Source organism: Triturus cristatus, chromosome 7 (assembly GCF_964204655.1).
Source record: "Triturus cristatus chromosome 7, aTriCri1.1, whole genome shotgun sequence".
NCBI classification, from domain to species: domain Eukaryota; kingdom Metazoa; phylum Chordata; class Amphibia; order Caudata; family Salamandridae; genus Triturus; species Triturus cristatus.
The window spans coordinates 1,040,757,677-1,040,783,743 of record NC_140590.1 but is presented as its reverse complement, the minus strand read 5'-3'; positions in this window follow the sequence as shown (position 1 = coordinate 1,040,783,743).

Genomic DNA, 26,067 nt, shown 5'->3' with positions numbered 1-26,067 from the left:
AGAGGTGAGAGTTAGGGAAGAGCAAAGAGCCATATTTTTAATGCTTTCCTGAACATTTGTTCAGAGTTGATCTTCCTTAGATGTTACGGCATAGTGTTAGTTTTAACCGAAAAGGATGACCTCCGGTCCTGGCCTTTGCAAAACGTGGAATGACCAGAACATTCTGGTCATTTGATCTAAGTGCTCTCTTGTTGCTGTATTTTCGAAATCTTTGCCTCAGATAATGCAGACCAGTGTTGTTCATTGTTCTATGTGTCAAAGTGAGAGCTTTGTACTCTACTCTTCTTTTCACAGGTAACCAGTGAAGACTGAGCAGATGAGGGGTTATGTGGTGACGCATTGGCACGTTCCGCACAAGCCTAGCTGCTGCGTTCTGAATAATCTACTCAGGAAGTCCCAGGTAAAGACTGTTCGCATAGTCAAGTTGGGATGTGACTAATGCGTGCACCACAGTCTTCCTGCAGTGCATAGGAAGATAGTAAAGAAAGCTCCGTAGAGCCTTCCACTTCCAAAAACACTGCCATGAAACATGGGCAATTTGAGCTTTGCTAGACAATTGTGTGTCAAACTTAAAGCCCAAATTCCTGGCAGGTAGCTGGAAGAGGAAGTGGATTTAGCTCAATCAGCCACCAGAGCTCTGGCCGTGGGGTAATGGGTTGATTAAAAAACAGGATCTCCGTTTTATCTGTGTTTAATTTCAAGCAGTTCTCTGTCATCCAGGATGAGATGTTCAAAATACACTGCTTAAAATTAACAAAGGCTGTCTCGCTGTGATCTTTAAAGGAGAACACTAATTGTGTGTCATCCGCATACGAGATGACCTTCACCCCATATTTCTCAATTATTTCTGCCAAAGGGGTAAGATACACATTAAAAAGCGTAGGACTTAAGGCCGAGCCCTGTGGAACCCCACACTTAAGGGGGCTGGAGGTGGAGGTATGAGGATGGAGAACCACTTGCTGCGTGCGCCCCTCTAGAAAAGAGCAGAACCAGGCCCAAACTGTTCCTGACACCCCAAGACCCTTGACTCTGTTTAAGAGGATTCTGTGCGACACCGTATCAAAAGCTGCATATAAGTCCAGCAGCACCGGCATCGCACAGCTTCCTTGATCTATGGTTTCCCGGATAGTCTCTGCCACTTCCAGCAAAGCCATTTCCATACTATATCCGGATCTAAAACCAGACTGGGAGTCGTGAAGATGATGGTTCGACCCTAGGAAGTCCCTGAGTTGTTTCTGGACTTCCTTTTCTAGAATTTTAGCCGGAGCAGGAAGGAGAGAAATTGGCCTGAAATTTTTGGGCTCTGTGGGATCTGCATCTTCCTTTTTCAAAATGGACTGGATATATGCATTTTTCCAGCTGAAGGGGTAAACCCCTGTCACCAGCGAGGAATACCAGATATCATTCAGTACTGGGAGAAGCCAAGGGGCAAGTAGTTTAAAAAATCTGGCCGGACAAGGGTCCGCAGGAGAGCCTGATTTTATCTTGTTAAGTTCCCCCAAAGATGTTTCTAAGCTTAGGGGGAGAAATGCTGCCCACATGCTAGTTGCACACAGTATATGAGACGGAAAATCTGGTGGTCCCGAGAGTGGGAAGGAGGAGTAAATATCCAGTTTTTTTGTTTGGAAGAAAGTAGCTTGTTTTTCACAAAGAGTTTTGGAGGAAGGAATAGTGCTTTTCAGTGCCTCAGGTTTAATAAAACCCTGGACATTATTAAACATTTCTTTCATCGACTTATCGGAGGAGTTAATCTGATTGGCAAAAAAAGTCCTAATGGACTTACGCTTTAAGGATTTAAGCGTTCTTAGCGCTGCTTTATATGCACATTTGGCTGCAGGCGCATAGTGTTTACGCCAAGCACGCTCCAACCTCTTGCATAGACTCTTCTTCATCCGGAGCTCGTCCGTAAACCAAGGAGCTGAAAGTTTGCTCCTAGCAAGCTTCCTATTTTTCGTTGGGGCGGTTTTATCCAGAGCTGACGTGACCCACTGATTAAAGGTTTGTGCATCTTGACGGGTGTCTCCTGTGAGGCGGGGGAGAGTGGTCTTTAGCTTAAGGCCCATTGATTCAGCGGAGACCTTACTCCAATTCCTCCTGACCTCCAAGGTAGGTCTTACCAGATCATTGCGGGAAGACCCGCAAATACTAAAAGGAATCAGGCAATGATCTGACCAGGTCAGAGATAGCGGGTCCTCTACCTGTAAAGCATGATCATTGGTGAAAAGTAGATCTAACATGTGGCCGGCCACATGAGTAGGTGCCGCTACCCTTACAATACAATTAAATGTTATGATTTAAGTAGGATATGTTTTGCTTAAATCTTAGGAAAATGTATTTTAATTTAATATATTCAAAATAATACAATATTTAATTCAAAACTAAGTTAATAATGCTGTGTCATTTTTTTTATTTTGTTCTACATTAAATTATATTTTAAATTAATTTACTTTGATATTTACCTTAAAATGTGTTTACTATTTCTTTTTAATCTTTAATAAACTTTTTAACTTTTCTTTTCACTTTAGCATAGAGAAATCTCTGCTCTGGTGTTTGAAATATCGGCCTATGTGTGAAAAGTAGTATTTAATAACTTTAGAATTGTAAATTTGTCTCCACCTCCTGAATTCAAGGAATGAACACATGTAAGTCTACCCCTTGTAGTAAATTTACCCTTTTAAATGGTGAATAGCATAAAGTAGAACATTTAATACAAAGTGTAAGAGTAAAGTTACATGTGTATATTTATTCACATGTAAGTTTAACCCTGTGAATAGCCCCCTAAGGTTTTAAGACTTAGGGGCCGATTACGATATCGGTCGGAAAGCCTCCGACCTTAGGTCGTAGGCTTTCTGACCGAGCTCATCAGTTTCACTCCTGACTGCCTAATTACAATTTAGGCGGTAGGAAGTGAAACCGGCCAGTCATTCTGGCTGGATTCCGACAGGGTCAAGGAGCCCATTGGCCAGTCGGAGACTTGCCCGTAATCCATATGAACAGCGGTTTATGCCATCCGGATTACGATGCATGGTTTCCGGCAGGAATTTCCAAGCCGGTTGGGGGCCGATGGGGCACCTGTGCTGCCCCTTTGTTGATCCCTGCACAGTGTGGCAGGCACCTTGAGGTGCCTGCCACGTGGTGCAGGAATGAACACAATCTCCCATTTTCATATGGGAGCTTGTGCTACGGCCGGTTTACGGCCGTAGCCCATGCTCCCATAGGGAAATATGAGTATACAACCGTATCATGTGCGGTTGCATCTTAATTAGGCGGTCGGGACCGCCGACTGGAGGTCGGTCAGACCTGTTTCGCCAGACATCGTAATAAGCTCCACCGAAGTTAACGGGGTAAAGGTTTGAATTACATGGTTAAGGAAATAGTGGGTAATGGGATGCGCTTATGGGTTGAGTTTAAAGGCATATGGAGAAGTGTTTGGGGAATAGGTTGCAGAGATAAGGGTTTGGATTACAATTTTGGCATTTAGGAGTTAGAAATTAAGGATATAGATGTTATTGCACTGGGTTGATGGTTAGGGGGATACTTTATAGGGTTAAGGTGTATAGTGATAAGTGTTTTGTGTATGATGTTAAGGGTTTAGAAACTGATCTAAGTGTTTGGGGTTTAGGGTATACCGGTAGACCTAATGATTGTTTGTTTAGTGTCCTCTTTGAAAATATGTTTAATTTAAGGTGAATTGAGAAGTGTTGCAGTTATTTTTAGCCTGTAGCTATGAGAAAAGATCAAAATGTTGCATTTCACTGTAAACCTGCACTTAATTAATTTCAATTTAACGCACTTCAATTTAAGGGCAGCTCCTCCTTGAGAGTGGAGGAGCATCACACCGCCGCCTAAATTGCCCCCAAAAGCATCAGAGATGTAAAATAAAATAAAATGAAGTTAATTTATTTCCATTAAATTTTTCAATCCCCGTCCTGAACAAGGGTCAGGACAGGGCAGGCTTGCTGAACCAGCAGCAGGGAGGAGGGGGGGGGCCGCCTAGGCACTTTTCAAAGTGAACATGTCCTTTTGGCCGGCCGGATTGCTACGGCCAGCCAGACATGCGCACATTGAAAGCTTAAACGCAGCTAGCTGGGTTAGAGCAAGTGAAGGGCTCCAGTGTCCTTCGGAGCAGCGAGAGAGGTTGCACCCTCCAATCATGGTGCTTCTCTCATGCTTCGTAACAGCATGAGAGCAGCACCAGGATTGGTTAAAGCAGTTGGCAGAGGGCCCGCTTTGAACTGCAGCAGCAGGAGGACGACGTGCAGCGAGGAGAAGGCTGTGTTCAAAGTAAGTGGTTTTAAGTTTTTTTACCCACCTCCCATTTGCCCGTCCGATCACTCCCCATAGATGCCAGTCGCGACTGCTTTCATTTCAAAGGGAAGCAATTAGAAGAATTAAAAACAAACTGTAACTTTTTCTCAGTAAAAAAAATAAGAATGAAGGTACAACCTGCAGGGCACACAATTCTGCTTGTTTTAGATCAGGATTTGCAGAAGAGAATGTAGTAGCAGCAAGATACCATTCTTCAGGGGTGGAGATTTACAAGCATAGGCATGCACGCACACGCAGCTATCACCTAATTACCCTTGTAGACCATTTCTTCAGCTTTTGAGTTCAGTGGGTTGTATCCTGGTCCATGAGTCACCTGAAAAGTACAGAGCAGTAACATCAACCTAGAAAAAAAGTGACATATAGTAGCAGGAGCTGTTTTCCAAGGAACAGGCAGGAGAGGGAAGGAACTGTCCTTAGAAGCATTTAGATGAACTAACCTGGCATTGAGCTATCAGGGAGCTGAGATTGTTCTGAGAAGGCTGGTTGTAAGCTGATGACAGATTGTTTTATGGGTTATGAATAAGAATAGAACTGGGGCAGCAGGGGAATGTCAGTTAGAGGTATGCGTGAAGTTGAAAATTCATTAGAGGTCCACCTTTGGATATTTTGCTGTAACCTTTAGGGAACCAGACAAAGTGTGTAGTTCTGTTGTTAAAATAAAATAAGAAGCATTGTCAGCATCTCAGATGGCAGCGTCAATCATTCCGTCCCCGCTTTGTGGGGCAATGAAAGTGCAGGCCCTGCTTGGCAACTGCCCTCATCCACAGCTTTGGCCACCCACCCAAAGAAAGTAAATTGAGCTGAAGCACTTCTAGTGAAATTCCACTGCCAACCCTTTCCACTGCAAAGAAAAAATCCAAGTATCACCGTCCGCTCTGTCTCTGCCACTGCCCCTCTGCTCACTGGCAAAGACCTGCTGTTAGATCTCACCATCAGATTACATGAGGGTAGGATAACGACATACCTATACAAAAAGCCAACTGACAGAAAGAGCTGGCTACTGTACAGCAGCTATCATCCTGCTACACTGAGAAATAACCTTCCCTTCAGCCAATTTCTAAGAATTAGAAGAAATTGTAGTTCAACGGAGGACTACAAAATTGAATCAGAGATACTGGCTGACAATCTGCTGAAGAGACAATACCCTAAGAAACAGGTTCACTCTTGCATGAAACGAGCAAGAAACAATAATCGTGAAAGCCTCCTAGAGGTACATGAGAAAGAACCCACTGACATGTTGACCTGTGTGAACACATACACACCTAGATCCAATCTAATAAAGAAAGCAGTGAACAAACACTGGGCAATTCTGAACACGGGTACACTGTCAATACCCAAACCAAGGTTTGCGTTTAAACGTACCAACAATTTGAAAGATATGTTGGTGCACACTAGACCCAAGAAGAGCATCATCCCTAACCAGAGGCAACTGTGTGATCTCCCACCATTGACAGGACACTATCCCTGCGGCTCTTGTACTGTGTGCCCACAGACCAGACACACCAAACAATTGGTTCTATCTGACACATTTACATGGATGCTAATCTAACACACTAACTTTAACACCCCACGTTGTGTGTACATGCTGACCTGCCCTTGTGACAAGAGGTATTTTGGCATGACCATGAGGCCCGTTAAGGTCAGAATCACTGAGCACAAGAGCAATATTCGTTGCCATAAAACTACCACCAAACTATACACTGACTTCTTTGAACTCGGACACCCCCCAGAGAGTCTACGCTGGGTCAACCTAGAATCCCACCAACAAATAACACAGACTGCTTTGTTCAGGATTGAACAAAGGTGGGTGTTCCGTCTTGACTTAGCAGATGACGGCCTGAATGACGCCATACCCTGGAGCACCATTAATTAATCTGATATACACAACCATTGTCCGCAACTTTAACGAATGAGTGTATCAGCTTAGGACTCCACGCTAGTCTCACACCTCTTCATACATCTCTGCCACATGATATCGACATCAGGCTAGTCAGATATGGAGATTAGGCTTTGTTAGGACGATATATCTAATAATTAAAAATAGAGTACAATACTACACTCTAAGATGGCCGACATACGAATCACCCTATTGGCAGTCGCCAGCAACTTATGCACGAATTTAGCGCAGTGACGCGAGTGCTTTTGCACTGTATGTATTCTTGTTCACATTGTTGATAAAACCGCGCCACTAAATTCCAAATTTGAAGCCCTTGATGCGCATCCACATCAAGGTAATAGCAGGAACTATAGACTTTCACCACATTTGTAATGAAGGAACAGTTAGGATTGCTCTTTGCATAGAGGCCTGGTTAGGGCTGTATTTGGAATGGAGTGCTAGGTAGAACTGTGTGTGCTATGGTTCACAAGAATTGTGCCTGTGATGAAAGTCTATTTATGAGTGTATCTGTGGTTAAGAACCAGTTAACATCCTGTCTGCAGTGGGTGCAGGATCGTCGTCTTCAGCATGAGTGAAGAACTCCTGCAAACTTAAAGACTCTGCATGCAACCACCATTGGGGTGCTGACTCAGACTTTCCTGGAAGTACCCCTAGAATACACCCAGAAATAAAAATAAAAGTGATCTCGCCTTTTGCAAATTTAGTAATAAAAAAAGTGGCCAACATTTGGATTCCCCCACTATGGCTACTCCAGTATGCGTCCCATGTGTGTGGGACTTGAACTTCAAAGGATCTCCTTACTCAGCCTATGAGCCACTCCTAGTATTTCAAGGATAATTTGGTACTGGGTATTGATTGGTAGCACATTTAGCTCTCACATGTCTAGACACAGGATGTAGCTGGAGAGTGGCAACTTAGTGAAGCAGCAAATAGCATGAGTCAGGAGAAATTTGATTTATTTTCCAATTAGAACTATACTGCCTGCAGTGGCACACTTAATAGGACGTGATCGAGCTCATCACAACACCCACCCAGTGCTACATTGTGTGTCCAGTGCACCATAACATCTCCTGCACACTGCTGTCTGCTACTGCAGCCTTCTCATTATATAAAGATGTTCTCAACAGCAGTCCACAACCGGTAACTGTTAGATCTGACACCCTTAGGGTGGTCTTCCCCCAGCTTTTTAGCCTGCCTCCCTCAGTGCCTGCCTCCCTCAGTTTATCTGAACACATTTTAGCTGTTTTTTATACTCTACACATATTACCACAGCTGGCCAGTGCTAAAGTGCTTGTGCTCTCCCCCCTGAACATGGTATCATTGGCTTAACCCCAATTTGCATATTTAATTTACCTATTAGTCCCTAGTAAAGTTCAGTACATGTGCCCAGGGCCTATAAAGTAAATGCCTGAAGAACTCATTTTGCTACCCACTTAGTAGCCCTCTAACTATGGTTCAGGCCTGCCATTGCAGAGCCTGTATGTGCAGCTTAAACTGCCATTTTGACCTAGCAGGATAATCCTCTTGCCAGGACTAAACCTTCCCTTTTTATACTTATAAGTTACCTCTAAAGTAGCCTCTGGCTAACCCACAAGGCAGGGTGCCATGTATTTAAAAGGCAGGGCATGTACTTTTAGGTTTTACATGTCCTGGTAGTGAAAAACAACCAACTTTGTTTGTCACTACTGCAAAGCCTATCTCTCCCATAGGATAAGATTGGGATTCCTTTATTGCATGCTTTAAGTGCAATTCACAATTGTGAAGAGATAGACTTTCCACGTTTGGTGTTAATCAACACACAATTCAAAATCACGACTCGCGTTGGATTTTTAAATTCCAGTTTAGCAAATGCCACTTTTAGAAACTTGGCATTTACTTACTTTAGCCATTTTGTCCCTTCTGCCTGTCTCTGCAATACATGCAATACATGTCTGGGGTGGGTGACACCCACTGCATTCCATCGAGACAGTCACACACAAAGGAAGGTTTGGTGTGCCTGATTGGTCATCTGCAAGCAGATGAGCCATCCTGAGCAGGATAGGAGGGAGGGACTGACACTTACACCTGAAAGGGCTGTATCCTGTCCCAACACAAAGGACTGATTACCCCGCTGTAGTGTCTGGTACCAGGGCAGGCAGGGAGAACGTCTATGCACTTCAAAGCTTTCTTTGAAGTTTCCCCCACTTCAAAGGCACCACTGAGTATAAGTACCAGACCTCTAGCACTACCAAATCAGTACACTTTTGGACCTGTGACTACTCTGCCAGGAAGAAGAACAGCTGTGCAGCTGAAAGGACTGCCACTCTGTTGGACTGCTGGTTTGCCGAACTCTTCCTCACTGTGCTCTTGCCTTGCTGATGCCGCATCGTGGAACGCCTGCGTGCCCCGACTGCTTATTGCCGCTTATCAGGCCCCACAACTGATAAATGCAACCTGCACCCACGGCCAGTATACATTTGAGAGCCATGGGATCTGGGTAGCAGCAGGCTTCTCTAAGGAAATCCACGAACGTCGCAAGGCCTTTTTCCCTCAGGCCCCTCCTCTGGCAACTGGGCATTAAATATGGCCTCTTCAAACCCACACATCTTTGGATCCCCAGCGACTGCGTCTCAAAGGAATTCTTTAGCCCAGAGGACTTCCTCATTTCCTTAAAGGTTTCATTCCTCAGGACATGGACATTGTTGCTTCTACCCTTGGAGACAGCTCCACTCTGCCATCGCCAATTCTTCCCACACCCTCCAGCGGGCTCTGGTAGAACTCTGGAGGTTCCTGATACAGAGGCAGGGACCCTGATAGAGTTGCTTGCTCCTTGGGAGACAGGACCCAGGCTCACCAAGCGGTGGTTGCAGTCATGCAGGAGCACGACAAAGACAAGTCGCACTTTCCCCTGGAGCCCACCCCTGCTGAGGAGTGTGCAACCTGAGAACTGGCGAACTGTGTCCACCATACCCTGCTGGAGGAGCAAGGATCACAACACTGAGAACTGATTGAGGGGCCGGAAAACTTAGTACCAGATTACTTTATTATAGACAGTTTCTTTGCATACTTTAATGTTTCTCTTCTTAAAGTTTGATTGCTATCTGCATGCATCCTCTCTGTTTTGTGCCTTATGTACTATGAGTTGTTTAATCTTGAGAGCCCCCTCTTCCAACCCACCTCTCATATGCTGCCCCATGTACCTGTCTGACATGAGTATACAGCATGAAGAACCCAGCGACCAGTGCTGTACTGCGCTACCACCGCTCAATCCGCCTACATGTCATTGTCCTTCGCAGTCCTGCGCCATACCCCCAAACCTCCTGGGAATTGACAGCGGCCTCGACCCTGTGCCCCACCGATAACACATTCTTCATACTTAGCGTCCCCGCTCTCTCCTTGCATGACTCTATACATGACCACCCAAAGCATAGCCATACCACCTCTTTCCTTTCTCGAATCCGAGCCCTGGGCCCACCTTCGCCCTATGCAAACAGTTATATTAACATCCACCCCCTGCTAGAGGGCCTACCAGGACGCAGCTGCGGGCCGCTTGTCCCAGCTCCTCATGCCCTGTACGAGGCCCTGCCCCTACCTCCCACTAGTCCCTTCTCCATCAACTGCATTGCACTGACATGGGCACCGCTTACACACAAATAGGGGCTTTGGGACCCCATGGTTGACAACCCCGGCCACTGGCTAGCCACAGGACTGACCTCAACCCTCCTCTTCTTCCCAGTCGCACAACCGGTGGTGCCACACCAATGTTCCTTCTTACTGCATGGGACCCTGGAGCTTGCCTTTTTCCTCTCCTGCATGCCTGACTGTAAAGTGACCTTGGCTAAGACTGCACCGGCGCACTGGAATACTCACAAGCCAGCCATGCCACCCGAAGGGGCCCCCCGACTACGCTATGGCCCGCATTCTTGGCCCCGTAGCGAACAGCCCAATGTCCTCAGAGGCGCGTCACTTGTGCCCAGCTTACCCCTCCCCCTATTATCCTACCTTCCCCTTTCAGACCACCCCCACACATCCTTGGGGATTCCTGTCCACTCATTCCTAGTACTATCAGGTGCCACCCAGTGGCCGCTCTGCCTAAGTGACCGCTTCCCTTGCCCGTATGCTCTCTGTTACTCCTCTCTCCCTTTTGCCCCTCCTTTTTCTGCCTACTCCTCCCTACACCCTACTCCTCACACCCTCCTCACAGCCCCTCTCATACAGCGTGCCCTCCTAACTTCACCTCCTTGCACACCCTTGCACTCACCCTTCTCCCCCTCCACAAGCGAAGGGTCCTTCTGGGAACATACCATTGCAACCATTGTTTTAGGTAATCGGGGCCCACTCCCTTGAGGGCCTTAAAGACCGTGCAGAGGGCTTTAAATTGTGTCCGTTGTTTAACTGGGAGCCAGTGTAGTTGCTTTAGTTCTTTCTTAACCGAGACAAACCCTGGTGTCCCAGTCAACAATCTGGCCGCCCCGTTTTGCACGATTTGGAGTCTGTTTAGGTGTTTTTTAGGGATGTTCAGATAAAGTCTGTTTCAGCAGTCTAACCGTGACATAATGAGTGCCGTGACCACTGTTCTAAGACTGTCGCCCGGAAGAAAAAACATTATTTTCCTTATGATTCTGAGGAGGAAGAAACTCGATGAGACAACCCCATTTATCTGGTCCCCGAAACTGAGTCTGTTGTCCACTATAACCCCCAGGTTCTTCGCTTTCTTGGTCGGTATGGGGAGAGTTCCCAATCCTTCCGGCCACCAGTCGGGCGTCAAGAGGTTCAAGTTGTTGCCAAATATGATAACCTTTGTTTTGCCTAAGTTAAGTTTCAGGCAATTTGAGGACATCTACCCCATAGCGACTTTCATACAGTCATGGAATCTTTTTCGTGTTTCATCCCCTTGCCTACGCCGGAGAGACAACATTATTTGCGTGTCATCCGCATAAGATGTCAATTGGAACCCAAATGATCTTATCAGAGCCGCCAACGTTGACACATAAACATTTGAAAAGTGTTGGGCTGAGGAATGAACCCTGTGGCACCCCACATGGAACGGAAAAGGTATTGAACTGTCTTTATCTGGGTCCATATTTTTGGTTCTATCTGTGAGGAGGGATTTCTATCTGTGTACGCAGGACCAGGCGGAGGTGTTCACGCAGACGTGGACCCCCTTTCTTCGGGAGACGACATGCTAATGTCCTGTCCAGATCCTGCTGGATCATCAGACCGACCGTGATGATTGCCGGTCGGCATAGCCCCCGTGCCCCTCCCCTCTTCCTCACCTTCCTCATACCGCATAGATACTCCTGACTACCCTCTCATATCCCCTCCATTACCCTCCCATGCCTCCCTCTCTCTTCCCCTTACACGCACATTTCTCACCCTCTCCCCCCGTTGAACACCCTCCTTCTACCCCCTTGTGTCTTCTAACCCTCCCCTCTCCCCCCATCAACCCTCCCCTCTCCCCCCATCAACCCTCACCCCCCCCCCACATTCTTTCACTTTTCCCGCCACAGGTCGCATAGGCAGGCACCTGTCCCTTCCCCGATCCGATGTGGGCTGTCACCACCACACATTCACAAACATGGTGCACCAATCCCCTCCTTAGGGGCGCAATCCTGCTCCTCTCCTTCTGCAGTACCCAATAATTTGGACCAAGACGACCCCCCCCAGAATCACTCCCCCTTCAAACCACACCCTACTGCTCCCCCCCCCTTTACCTGTCATCGATGTTCGAGATCTATGGTACTCTTCCAGTCCTGATTTATCAAGGGGGTGTTCACGCCCCCCCTCTCTTCTCCCTCTCTCTCATTTTCATCTCAGCTCGGAGGCCCTTGCCAACTCGCGACCTCCCTCCCTACCAATGGGGGGAATGTGAGGCACCATCCCTGATGCCCACTGCATTGAGTACTGCATATTAAGATGTTCGACTCCCTGTAATGTTCATATTGATGAAATAATCGATATTTTCCTTTATGTTGTAATGCTCCCCTCCCCCATCTCCTCCCTCACCCTCTTATCTCCTTCCCCTCCCCTTCCCCACACCCCCTCATTGCGGTATAGATGTATCCATGATGCTATAATCTCATCGTTGTACTATGTTGTGCGCCTGTTGCCCTGCTGGGTTTCTTTTTTGATACCCAATAAAGAATTACGACACACAAAAAAGACATTCTGCCAAGATCAAGGTGGCAAAGCGAAGTAGCGACAGCCCTAGAAAAAAAAAGGTTAATAGCCAGGAAAATGCTGACTGATAAAGGTGTAAATGCAGAAAAATGAGTATGACTACCTTAAATTATCCGCGACTAACATTCATTGCAATCTGCACGCATGCCCCATGAATGCAACGGTCATGGATGGAGGGAATCTGATTGAATTCCCCCACTGCCGCCCGCGAGAGCGGATGATTAAAAGCAGCTTCTGCGGCTGGCTCAGAGCGGATTCAGAGCTTAAAGGGGCACCGGGGAGCCTGTGTTATCTATTGCCCTCCACTGGAACATTTGTCATGTCCCTGGCACCTCCTGGTGAATCGGGGAATTAAAAAACGTGTAATCTGAGCTTCACGCATTGCCGAACATACAACGCTAATGGCGGCTGAAACTTGAAACACGCACAGGCCCGGCACAAACTGCGCGCGGAACCGTCTCTTGCATGTTCAAAGGACTAGATTTAACTAATAAAACAATCCCGTAATCAACCTAAAAAAAAAGATATAGGGCATTGTTTACTAATGGAAATTCCCTGGTACCTCTGGAGGAAAATTTGAGATGTGTGTTAAACTGACCCAATTGCACTCAGTAGCGGTCTTTGCTGCTCCTGATTTTAGCACTTCTTCCAGAGTGAGGCTGTAAATACTGCACCTTCAGCAACAGATTTATGAGCTGTTCCGACCCCTACCAGGATTTAAGACTGTAACCTTCGATGTGCAGTAGGGTGACCAACTGGCATTGGTGCAAATTCAGGATGGTGAGTGTAAAAATTCAGGACAAAGGGTCAACATTCAGGAGACAAATTCAGGACAGGAGGTCAAAATTCAGGACAAAACTTCAGGACAATAGGTAAGTTTTACAGACACATCAGAGGAGGTCGTGCAATAGTATATAAGTAAGCCCAGCCATATCCAAACATATTCAACCATTTGCAAACCTATCCATCATGTATCCTTCCATTTTTCATTTCACTCATCCATCCCTTCATCCATCCTTTCACTCATCCATCCATTATCCATCCATCTACCCTTTCACCCTATCCATCTGTACACTCATCCATCCACTCTTCTACCCATCCATCCACTCATCCATCCAGCCATTTACCCTTTCACCCATCCAGCCATCCTTTCGCTTACTAATCCATACATCCAGTCACTTATCCTTCCACCCATCCACCCTTTCAGTCATCCATCCATCCTCCCTTTCTCTCTCCATCGACCGTTTCACTTAGCCATCCTTCCTTCCATCCACCCACCCATCCATCTACTCATCCACTCATGAATCCATCCATTGACCCTATCACTCATCCATCCTTTCTCTCATCCATTTATCCTTTCACTCCTTCACTCATCTATTCATCCTTTTGTCTACCTACCCTCCCTTTCACTCACTCATCCATCCTTACATCCACCCTTTCACTCATCCGTCCATCCATTCACCCTTGCACTTATCAATTCATCAATCCATCCATCATTTCACTCATCCATCCACCCTTTTACCCATCCAGCTACCCTTTCACCCATACATCCAGCTATTTACCTTTTCTCTCATCCATCCTTCCACTCACTCATCAATCCATCCATCCTCTCATTATCCATCTATTCAATCTTTCATTCATCCATTCACCCTTTCACTAATTCATCCAGCCATCCACCCATCCCTTCACTTACTCACTCGCTCACCTTTTCATATTAAGTTTGAGCTGAACCTTTTTGAGAAGAGGCCCATCAAGAACTTCACCCTCGCTGCAGAAGCCATTCCAGGACTGGGACAGAAGCCACCCAGGGCGGAGACAGGAATCACCACAGGCAGGGCCGGACTGGCCGTAGCGGGCACCGGGCAATCCCCCGGTGCGCCGCACGGGTGAGTGCCGGTTTGGGCCCCTGGGGGCCGTTTTTGCTACAGGGCCGTTTTTGAAGCATAGCTGCAAAATCGGCCTTGTAACAAAATTGGCCGAAAACCGGCCCTAGCAAAGAGCTCAGCGGCACTCCCAACCTCCCGCGGGGGTGAGGGAAGGGGGGCAGCCAAGCACTTTGCCAGGGCCTATTTTGGTTCCCAGTCCGGCCCTGACCAGGGGGGGGGGACAGGAGCCATCACAGGCAGATGGGGGGACAGGAGCCACCACATGGGGGGACAGGAGCCATCACTGGGGGGGGGGCAGGAGCAATCACAGGAGGGGCAACAGGATCCACCAGGGCGGGCACAGTGGTGGGCATGCAGTATTCTAGTATCATCTTGGTCTCTTCCAGGGTGGGGTAGGGCTCCTCACCCCCTCCTGGACAAGACAACGAGAGGACAGGCTCTCTTTCTAAAATGTTAGTTTTGCCATCCTGCACTGTGATGTACAGTACTTAAAGGAGATCTGATTTAACTGATTGTCCTCCATACTTTGTTAATCAGTGTGGGTGCGATTGTGCTATTTCTTTATTTTATTACATTATAGACTGCATGTTTGAAGAACCAAGGTTTGCTTACAATTTAGTAACAGTAATTAAGCTCTGTGAAGAGAACCACGTACTGCCTTGGTGTAATCAGGGCCGATTCTACGATTTTTGGAGCCCTGGGCAGGAAGGGAATGTGTGAAGCCCCTCTAAATTGCAGAGACATGACGCATTCACTGTTTGCATCTGAATAGATGCCCCTGCTCCTGAAGCGTCAGCCCCTCCCTCTCAGTCACCTTCAAGCACCTCTTAACAGCTCATCAAGGGCGTAAGGTGTGAGGGTAGCCATCCCGCTGTACCTCTCCAATGCTGCCGGGTATCTGAGCTTTGGTGTTGCATTGGAGTCTGTTACACCCGACCTCAGCAGCATCGGAGTCACGCAGGGAGGTGGGTGGAAGCTGTGCCGGCTTTAGGGTGGTGCAACCGGTGCCCGGTTAAAATTACGGACAAATGGCGTCCGTTAAAGAATCCTTCACGGACAACGGACAGACGGTCGAAATTACGGATTGTCTGTGAAATTTACGGACGGTTGGTCACCCTAGGGTGCAGGAGTATTTCAGCCAAGGCTTCATTAGTCCTTTTAGTTTGCAACAAGGGCCAAGTGAGCAGAAATCAAAATAGGGTTAAGTGCCTTTTACCTGAATCTGCGAGGGACTTACAGGCAGGCGCGCAACGCCCATTGTGCTCAAAGGGCTTCAGCCCCCTCCCTCCCCCGTCGTGTGTGAAATTTCACTCTAGTTGCGCCTCTGCTTCTAAGCCTGGGCGTTGAACTACGCTCCGTTCGCGGAGCTTGCAAAGTTTAGGCAACTTCGCGATTCGCATAGAGCGCGAAGTTGCAGATTGCTACGCAATCTAGCGCGTAGCGTAGTAGTTTTGCTTCCTCGCGCGCTCAATATTCATTCTCGCGCGCGCGGTAACGTCTTACCGTGATTCTGCGATCGCCAACTTGCTTTTCTGTCCGTTCGCGAGCGCTATGAGATTTGTACTATGGCTGCCCAATCCCGCGAGAGTGTGCGAACGCGTCATTCGGGAGCGCGAGCTGACTTCCGGCGGCTGTCTTGGTAAGATCGCGATCCCGAACATGCAAAAACTACAATCTGGCAAAGAATATCTCTCGATCTTCATAAAACCTTCTCTAAAATGATCATTTAGCTCATAAAACTCCTCAGATTGTGATTTTGCTGTAGTCTTTTGTGTAAGGAGGAGTCCTTTAATTTTTTTAACTCTTTTTTTCAAGAGGAAGGAAGTGCCCCTGAGTGTACAACTTCCTGTTCCTGTCCAGCAGGCTCCTCCCAGTGCTTTGTGCATGTGCTGTTCACTTTCATTTGGATTTGGAGCTGGAAGGATCACTTTTTGTGTCTGTCTGCTCATACCATTGGATTGGATTTATTTGAGGACTTTTTGATTTGAGATTTAATTTACTACAAGTAAGTTGGAGAATTGGTGTGTTTGTTTCATTGGGGCTTGTATTTGTATTACCTACATTTTTCTGGGTTTTTCATTGTTTTTTAAAATTATTGTTGTGGCGGGTGGCCTGTGCTTTCAATAGGGGCCTAGTTGTTTTTCAGCCAGTAGGGTACCCATGGGTTCATGTTTCGTGGTGTCTGTAGAATTTTCAACATCATGTAGGGCATGGATGGCATAGGATTATTTGTAATGCTAAATGTGGCTGTGGTGTATTTCTCTGTTGGTGTGTGTGTGAAATACTTTTGTGGGATGTGTGTGCTTGATGTGTAACTTCTTTCCAATCCTTTCGTAGCCCTGTTCATTTTCATTTGTGGATTAAAGCTGTGTTGTTTAGCAGGCCTCCTTTGTCCGGTCATATATTATAGGCCTGCTTCAGTTCATTGTTTTCCATGGCCTGTTGTGACCGTGAGTGCCCATGTGGCTTGTGGCAATTTTGTGGTGGTAGTTTAGTAGTGTGTGCTTCTTTTTCCATAAAGGCCTGTATTTCTTTTCTTTGTTCCCCTTGGATTATGCTTGTTGTTGTGTCCTCCTGGCCATGTGTGTGGCGGCCATTTTGTTAAGGCAGGCATTGTGCTTTTGCTTACATTGAGTGTTCCAAGCTTGTGGCCTAGTCCGCCAGTAGGCCCAGAGGTAGTCAGCCTCAAATCTTTGGTGCGTTATTTAAATTTACAGTTTGTGTTGTCTGTTGATTTTCTTTTACACCATGGATGGCTTTGGATTTTATTGCAAAAGGTGTTTTTTGGGGTGGAATAGCATTTTTTGGGTGTGTGTTAAATAAATAGGGCTTTTTAGGCGGTATGTAAGCCTAGGGATTCAGCTCGCGTACTTTTGGTAACTCTGCACAGCGCGACAACGTGGACTTACAGTTTTCGTCATTTTCGCGCTCGCAATATGCGTGTTCGCGCACGCGATAAAGCCTTTTTGTACAGTTCGCGATCCCAAACACGCAGCTTTTGCAATCTGGCAAACAATATCTCGCGAGCAACATAGATCCTTCTCAAACGCTTTTTTGTGCATTTCTGCTAAAAAAACTCCTCAGGTTGTCATTGAGCTGTAGGTTTGGAGCACAGAGAAGCTTTTATTTTTTTCAAAATATTTTTATGAGAGGAAGTAAGTTCCACAGACACTAAAACTTCCTGTTCCTGTCCTTTGTAATCACTTTTTGGTTATTTGTGGTGGGTGGCCTGTGCATGTGTGTGGCGGCCATTTTAGGAAGGCAGGCATTGTGCTTTTTGCATAGGCCTCCAAGCTTGTGGCCTAGTTTAATAATTGTGATGACCACCCACCAGACACTAATAAGTTATATTTTATATTATGGATCTTTTGACTGATGTTCTTCTGGCTTTTTTGCTTTTAGGTGCACAAAAGACAGAGGAGGTGTGTCATCATCATCCACTGTTGTGGTGCCAGACCGACGTCCTGCTGCTGTACACAACGTGACGTGTGAGTGACCTGACCAGGCATCTCTGCAACTGAGTGCTGTTTTGACATCTGTTGAAGATGCCCCCAAAGAAAGCAGGTAGCAGGTCCTCCGGTACCAAGAAAGTTGCCATGGAGAAGAAGGAACAGAAGAAGAAGGAAGTGTTACTTAAGTCTGGTGTGCCTCCCAAAACCTTTTTTGGTACACCAAAAATGACGCCTGCATCAGCGGTGTCGGGGGGCCAAGCTGGGGGCAGCACCTCCACATCAGTGGGCCCAACCCATCAACCCAGGCCCAAGCAGATGAGTGTGGAAGAGGTAGCCAGCCTTATGGTGGAAAGCAGTGATGCTGAGCCTGAACTAAACTTATCGCTATCTCAAAGTAGTACACAATCAACGCAGGATGGAACATCATCAACACAGCAGATAAGTGGTCAACAGCCACAGCCACCGCCCGCCATAGTAGCTGTTGTTCCTCCCGAAGTAGGGGCAGTTCAGGAAATTGAGCCTCATGCAGAGGAAGAAGAGGAAGCCACTCCTTTAGAAGTTCCATTGGCTTCCAAATCCCCAGCAAGGAAAAGGAGGGTTAGTACATCAAGTTCTTCACCAAGCCCCCCTTCTGATGATCTAGATGCCACTTGGAAGCCACAAACTGAGTCTGAGAGGGAAACATATCACAAGAGCAGGCATGGGAAAAGGAAGGTTCCAGAAAGTCTTACACTTATGGATGTTGATGTAGAAGAGCAGGATGATGATGATGATGATGATGATGATGATGAGCCAGTCATCACAAACATCACTCCCGGGCCTGAGGAGATGGGGACCAACATTTTTACACTATCCAAAATGGATGCGAGGGATGTAGCACGCATACCTCCAACACAGGTAACACCAACACGACCTCCAGCTTCCATATTTACATTAGCAAAGGGCCGGCAGCGTCCTACATCCAGCACAACAAGCACCACCTCAGCAGAAGTAGGTAGTGGTCCTGCACAGAGTCAAATTCAACACACACCCTCCAGTTCATCCGGCATTGGAAGTGGGAGTGGCACCTCCGGCAGGAGACAAAAGTTAAGCTCCCCAGTGTGGGACTTCTTTACGGTTAGCGGAAAGGAGGAGAACATTGCTATATGCTCCGTTTGTCATACCTCTGTTAGTCGTGGTAAGCTTGGTACTAACTATGGTACCGGAGGCCAAATGACCCATCTGAAAAAACACCACGCAATCCAGTGGGAGGAGCACCTTAGTCGCTTCAAAACTGGAACCATTGGCCATAAACGAGTAGAAAGTCCACTCCCGGTGGAACAGGAAGAAGAGGGAGACATTCTCTGTGGTAGTGGTACACAAAGTAGCCCTGTCCCCAGCACTGCAGTGGTAACGCCCACATCCTCAGCCACATCTCATTGGCACAAGAGTAAGAGTCAGCCTGAGACACCAAGGAGTACTGCTGGCCCAAAAAGTGCGACGTTGACCACAGGAAGGAATACCATGCAGCCTACCATTCTTAGCATGTTTAGTAGGCCGGAGGGGCAGTACGAACGCAACCACCCAATAGCACGTTTGTACAATGCAAAGCTGGCAAAATTGTTAGCACTGGACCTTCTCCCTTTTTCTTTTGTCGAAGGGGTGGGTTTTCTTGAGTTTGTGACCACCATCTGCCCAAAATGGAAAGTTCCCAGCCGCTACTATTTCGCAAGAGTTGCTGTTCCAGCACTACATCACGACGTGCTGGAATTGCTTGGAAAAGCCTTAAAACAGAGTGCTGTTCAGAGTATACACCTGACAACAGACATGTGGACCAGTTGCCAAGCCACTGATTACATGTGCATCACTGCACACTGGGTCTCTTTTTCGGGTGTTAAAGATAAGATATCTGACGGTGTTGTTGACACCGCTGAGATTTTTAAAGACACTCGCAAACATGCAACTGTAGCCATGTTTGCTATGGAGAAATCTCATACTGCTGCTAACATTTTGGATGAGTTTAACAGCAAGGTGTTTGAGTGGCTGCGACCAAGAGGTCTTCCCATTGGTTTTGTTGCCACGGACAATGGCAGTAATGTAGTTAGGGCCATGAAAGATGGTGGCTATTTCAGGGTGCCATGTTTGGCACACTGCATTAACATTGTTGTTCAAGACTTTCTGAAAAATGAAAGCAAAGTCAGCAGCTTACTGACCACCTGCAGAAGAATATGCACACATTTCAACCATTCTTTTAAAGCCCGGAAGGAGCTGAGGGTCATTCAATGTGACCATAAAATGCCAGTCAAAGCACTCATCCAAGAGGTGCCAACACGTTGGAACTCAACGTATTACATGCTTGAGCGTCTGTTTGAGCAGTACATACCACTTAATGCTTATGTCATGAAAAGGTATGGGGATCCTACTGTGAAAGGCATGAGAGTTGAGATGGCCCAATGGGACCTTGTCAAAAGCCTGACAGAGATGCTACTTCCTTTTGAGGTCTTCACGCGTGAAGTGAGCAGGGAGGACTGTACTATGGGCCAAGCTATCCCATTGTTGTACATGCTAGAGCAAGAGCTGAAGGAGGTGTCAGAAATGTACGCAGGTGTGGATGACAAAGTAGACGCATATTATTTGGCACACACCTTATCCGCTCGCTTATCTCACAATACAAGGATTCAAAATAACATTGTGTCACATCCACATTACATTACTGCCTCAATTTTGGATCCACGTTACAAATTATTGCTGCGCAGTAATGAAGTCATTCCTTTTTCAGAAGTGAATGTTGCCCAGTACAAAACTTTGATAGCTGAGGAAGCCACTGAGTTTGAAAACGAAAGGATCTTCATTAAAGGCCCGCCCCCCCAGGGCAGAAAAAGTACTGCAGGGCACCCAGAGCCAAGTTCTACTTCAGAGGCCAAGAGCAGTGCGTTTGCCTCCCAGCAGTCAACAACACTGCCAGCAATAACATCAACAGCACCAACAGGATCATCAGGCACATTTAAAAAAACGGCATGTGATTGGTTTCTACGGAAAGGGTATTGTACGTCCATGACTGATGCAAAGGCAAAAGAGGCCCAGGAAATCGGAGCACCCCTGAACATTGAGCGGATGGTTCAGGCCTATCTAGATGACACAACAGAAGTCTTCATGGAGCAAAGCCCATTGGTGTATTGGCATGGGAAAAGAAGCCAATGGCCAGTGCTCAGCAGGCTGGCGATAAAGTATGTGGCTTGCCCTGTTGCAAGTGTCTCTTCAGAGCGTGTTTTCAGTGCTGCTGGTGCCATTGTTACTGTCAAAAGGACCAGTCTCTCGCCCAAAAGCGTTGAGAGGTTAAATGAATCAACACCTTATACCACCGGAGTACTAAATACGTGAATCACAGCAGGAAGAGGAGAGCGACTTCGATGACAGTAGTGGGTTGTTAGACATACTTCTGTCTGAACCACCAGAGTTTGAGGACGAGCTCCTATTCCCTGACAACTAGGCTTACAAATTGTTCTCCCTTCCTTTATTTGTGTGTGACTGTGTATCTGTTTTTCTGGTTCAAAATCTTATCACAACAAATCCATCAACAGTCTCCTCTTTTTATTTCCCTATTGAGGTTGCACGTCTGTGCATAACTGTCCACTCCACTCCTCAGGGTCCTGCTCCATCTTCCTTACTCTCCCTAAGTACATTTCAAGCAAGCCAGACATTGGATGGAGATGGAGAATAGTACAATACATGTTGCCTCTAACAGTACCACCATAAGAAGTGAAACGTGACACCAGCTATATTCCATTTTGTTTCCAAGCCGAAAGAAACTCATCACTGACTGGCAGAAGGCTAGACAGGCATCAGATCAGACAGCCAAAGAGAACACCAAGACAGGTAATGAGTGATTATTGTGAATGATGGTGGCATGCATTGCATTGGATGCTGGCTGACTACGAATAATTGTGCATGAAGTAGAACTAGACTAGTTTATCGACAAAGTAAAAGTGACTCAGGTGTGGTGACAGTTAATGTTTCCTTGTTGTTTAATAATAACCACATTGTACTCCTACCATTGCAGGTGCCGGCCAATATCCGTTGCAATTTAGTAATATGGAATATATTCTAAACTTAATCAGTCACTACAGACTGAGTTGGTGTTGGAGAAGACGTACCACACGGTCATCATCATGATGCTGCTGAGCATACTATCTTTGCACACAGTCAGTTGGATCGGAGAAAAATGATGGAATAACTGCATTTCATGGGCTGACTTAAAAGGTAAACAGTTTGAACAAGGACTACAGCACAGACCTAGGCTAGATGTCCATGTAGTGGTGTGGACTGGAGTAGAGTGTAGTGGTATGAGGGACAGCGGCGCATTGATTTATTCACTTCGTTTGGAAAATGCTCGGTTGCTGCAGTGCATATGACATTTCTCTGGCTCGCTCAAAATGTAATTAAGGGGTAGGGTGCCTGGCCTGTGCCGCGGTTCTCCTGTTCTGTGGCTGTGCTGGCTCCTGAGTCCTGTCCCGTTGTTGTTGTACCTTAATGCTGTAGAGTAGACACTTATGTATCCTATCCAAGCTGCCTCAGTCTGAAAGTGTTCTCTCCAGAGTGTTGTGTTCTCATCTTGCACTCCACTGTAATTGAGTTTATTGTTTTAAATGCAGTAATTTTTCAATACCCCGTTTGTTTTTCCATCTACACTTACAGGCCGGCCTTTAACCTGTGCTATAGTGGGAGAAACGACTCACACTTACCTTACCAATCCGCATCAGGCAGGCAGTGGTACCCAAGATTGATGTGCGGAGTGTCCATGGAAGGGAGGACCAAGAGGAATGACGATAATGATGCAACTCCACATTTGGACCAGGATAATACAGTAACTTTAGTATCATTCATCATTCATCTTTAAATTTATTTTATTGCTTTTTTCTCTTCAATCATTACGACTGTGTCTTGTGGTTTGTTTGGTAATTGATCCCTACAACTATTTTTTAATTTCCTTTGCTTGCTTGAAAAATAAAAGTAAGCCCGGTACAGCATGTAATTGGGTTCGGTCTGAGCTCTGAGGGCAGCAGACAGGCAAGGCAAATTTCAATTTCTTCCCTGACTGTACTGTCTCATTGGGTAATAGGTATAGTAAGTACAACTCATTATCATTACCATCAAGTTCTCTTCCTCAGCATGCATGCATTTGCTTTTTCTCACTTTATACTTTGATTTCTTTGATAATGGATCATGGTCGTCTTACAAGATTGTGTTTTACTTTTGTTGTGTCAATGCATACTGTCTGTTTTTCTTTCTCAAACCTTTCCCAAAACCCCACTTCCCATCCATTCATCAATCCCTAACCCTCTTCCCCCGGGCTGTGTGATTTATATTGAGGTGTGATGTGATGACTACATTATGTACACCAATTGATCACACGCTTGCTGGGGCAGATGTGGTGAAAGCAACACTAATTGAATTTCAACTGAGGCTGTGCAAGGATCTTCTTCTGCTATCCCACCCATGCTGTAGTTTACTTTGTGTTCTGTTCTACTACTCCTCCCACAGTCTCTCAGTCAAGTGACTTTCTCTTTCTTTTTTCAAATGCTATTGCCAGTGTCGACTACTACCACCACAATAATGGCATCTTGTCCGTTAATTTGGGAAACCAACCATGCAGCCATCAGTGTGCCGAACTTCATCATCAATTGCAGGTAAAATAAGTTTTGTGGGAGGTATGGACTAGGAGGAAAGACTGACAGTACTATTATGACAATTAAAATAACTCAGTGAGGGGTACTGCATCTATCGGTTTGTGTGTTACAAAATCGGCAGATCTTTTAAATCAAACACTGGCTGTGGGCATGCAGCAGCACGGAAACAAAGTAAACAACCATGTAACTTAGATTGAATTCAGAAAACTGTAACCCACCACAAAACATTAACATCGTATAAGTAAATGATAGTATATATTTAATACCCCTAACAAAAATAAACTATCCCACTCTGACCTAACCCACCCCCCTCCCTAACCCCAACCAATGTCCAAAACGAAAGTTGCGAGTCCCAAATGTCCGGAAAAATCCCCAACGCCCACAAACCCACCCACCAACAAAAGGAATTAAAAAAGGGGCAAATGACGAGGTCCTCTATCGTCGGCGGGCCTTGAGGTGTTTATCCACCAGGATCTTTACCCGCTCCTCCAGGTTCTCCTCCAAGCGGGCCACCCGGCGGAGCACCTGGCGGCGAAATGTCCTGCAGTTACATGCAGGGTGGGGGGCAGCAGTGCTTGAAATAGATGGGCGCCGGCAGCCGGCTGCCGGACCACGGCGCCGTGAAAGTGGAGGCAGGGCCTGACTGGGGCCCGGGGCATTGGAGGAGGCTGCAGCTGCAGCCGCCTCCTCCTCCGCCTGAGCCACCAGCCGGCGATAATGTTCACCGATGGCCTCCAGTTTCCGGCGCCGGGCCCTAGTGGCCAACTCCTTCCGAGATGGTTTTGTTGGTGTGGAAGGAGTATCTAGAATCAAGAAAGAAAAAGAACATGTTGTAGCCAATACTCTTAACACTGAAATCATTCAACACACAGTGTCACAGAATCACTAGCAAGCACAGTTCATAACATTTGTGATTTGGTGGTAAGTATCTCTACTCCCACTTCCTTGGGCTCTAACATTTGTGGGAGTTTCCGACATTATAATCGTACTATGTACTCCGGTACACCAGTCGTGTTGTTGTTATCTGTAGTTTAGCCCAATTACATAACCTTGTTGTAGCCGGCATGCCAGCTCAGTCAGCTAAGCTTGCACCCAAGACAAACAGATATGAGCCACATGATGCAGACTCACGTTAGTTTTATTTACTACTACTGTCTGCAGGTGGGGAAGCTCATATTTTTGTATGACGCCTTACGGCCGTTGGCACTGGCCATACTCTGTTACATGGAGGCAAATGGCATGCACAATTTTACTTACACCCTGCCATGGGTACTACAAAAAGGCTGATTATTTATCTGATCCAATGATCATTGCTTAAATTCATATTATAGATGCTAATACGATACAACATCAGGCCAGTAGTGGTCAGTGGTGGGAGTGCTGCCGGGCGGTGAGTCGGTGACGTGGGAAGGTGCAGGGTGGGGATAGTAAACTATGGATTAAGGACAATCACAGGTAATTAAACAATACATTAAAAAAAAAAAAATGTTGCACGCACTGCATCGCATTCGGCGGTGCAGCGCACACATTGAAAATAATGTTATTTATTTTTATGTTGATTACCTGTATTTGGCCGTAATACACAGTTTACTCGCCAGTGCCACCCACCCGTCCCCTCCCCATGTCGCCGCCCGCAAACACTCCCACCACCAACCGCTACTGCAGAGGGTACTTTGCTTTCATTGATTGTGTAACCAATAACCATAAACAACAGATAGGCCACCCTTTGCAGGCTGGCTGCCACAATTCGAAAATACATTAATAATAATAGGTAGGGAGTGGTCCCCAGAGTGGGAGGAAGGGGCTTCCGCTTGATAATGTATATATATATAAATATATATGACGTGCTTGCAAACTACTGCAAGTGTACTGTATTCTGATAATACTACCTATATTCCCCTAGGCTTTGCTACTGTCGCGCAGTTTCTTTTACATTTTCTTCAAAGTAAGAATCTCCAGTGACACTTTCCAATCCTATACTGTCTATAGTACATCCAGGAATACATCCATTCAAGTAAACATTTATCCTTCTTTTTTATATCTCTCATACTTAGTTGGTTTCACCAACAATCACCCATGCTTCCGCTCCTTCCTTGCTTGCCTTGGCTTTGAGTTTGAATTTGAACCAAACAACGCTGATTTTTGCTATCTAGCACTATCCACCCATACTTTGTCGCCCACCCAGGCAGGCATTCTTTCACCTTCCACCCATCCTTCAACAACCCTTGCATCTGATCTGATTACTATCAGCCACCTATGCATGCTTCCAACAACATATCCTTCTCTGCCAGTCAGTCATATTATTTATCTCGCCCGTCCTTCCACCCTTAGTTCTTTCCCTCTTTGTTCAACACATCCATCAAGGTCATCTGATCTGAGTTTGTCTTCTCCATAAAACCTTCACACAGCTGATTTTGGAGTCAAATCGAAGAGGCCATTGGTTACTCTAATCACGCTGCTAGTGCTAAGTAAAGGGTGTCTTCTTCAATCGTTGTATAATAATAAGTCGCACAGTACAGTGAAATAGTTAACACACTTCCATCTAGTAGTAATGTCAAGAATTAATGAATATAACTTACCGCCGCCGGCCACTGCTGCTGCATCCCCCCCTGTCTCGTCTGCAGGTGCCGCCACTTCTCCTGCTCCCTCCGGAATGGCCGCATCGCTGGCCCCGACGG